The sequence below is a fragment of the Myxine glutinosa genome, chromosome 7, assembly GCF_964187855.1.
Source record: "Myxine glutinosa chromosome 7, kmMyxGlut1.1, whole genome shotgun sequence".
NCBI lineage: Eukaryota > Metazoa > Chordata > Myxini > Myxiniformes > Myxinidae > Myxine > Myxine glutinosa.
The window spans coordinates 20,111,295-20,112,182 of record NC_136267.1 but is presented as its reverse complement, the minus strand read 5'-3'; positions in this window follow the sequence as shown (position 1 = coordinate 20,112,182).

Genomic DNA, 888 nt, shown 5'->3' with positions numbered 1-888 from the left:
CGACGGACGGAGCGAGGCGCGAACGCGAACGTGCTTGGCGGCTCCGCGACCCGACGGTCTTGGCGGCTCCGCGACCCGACGGTGACGCACACGCCGGCCGCCGTGACGTACGTGCGCGCGCGCTAAGAATAGACGGCGCGCTCGAGGCGTCTCGCGCACGCGCACACACACCCAGCGGCGCGCACTATTATTTTTAGACAATTAATTGCGTCGTTTTTGTTATTTAGGTTCGTGTTTACACGTCCGCGCTTGTTTTACCCTGTATTTGATGTCCGGGATGGCGGGATGCGGCACGTGACCCGCGTTCAAACTCCGGGCGCTCACGTGACGCCTTTCAGTTCCGTTACGAACTCTAAAATAAGTTTGGAGCTCCACGTCCGGGAGTTCCTCGACGTTTTGGAGACATTGTTGATCCGAGGTCCCCGCCTGCCAACCAACCTCACGGGCGTCATATTCAACGGCCAGAAAAAAGTGTGCAAACATTATACAAATCGACAAGGTTCATCAAAAGTTTTGCTTCATTCTCTCCATTCTTCTTACAATTCGAGCACTTGCCTTGGGACATCATGAAGTGTAAGTTGCTCACATGTTGTGCAGATCCGATCTGTGGTTACTTCAACCAACGTTTCTCTTTTGAGAAATCCTCGAGTTTCGTACCTGTACTATTGTTCGTTCATCCCCTTGTGTGCGCCCACCTGCTCCCCCCCCCCCACCCACTACTCCCCCCCCCCCCACCCACTACTTCCCTTCCCCCCACCCACTACTCCCACCACCTTTGCATTGCCCTATACCTGTCATCTCCCTCCACGAGCATTTGTTCGAAATCAGAACATTTGCGAACTGTCGCAATGAGAACGACTGATGAATGGCAATAACAAAGCCTTTTAT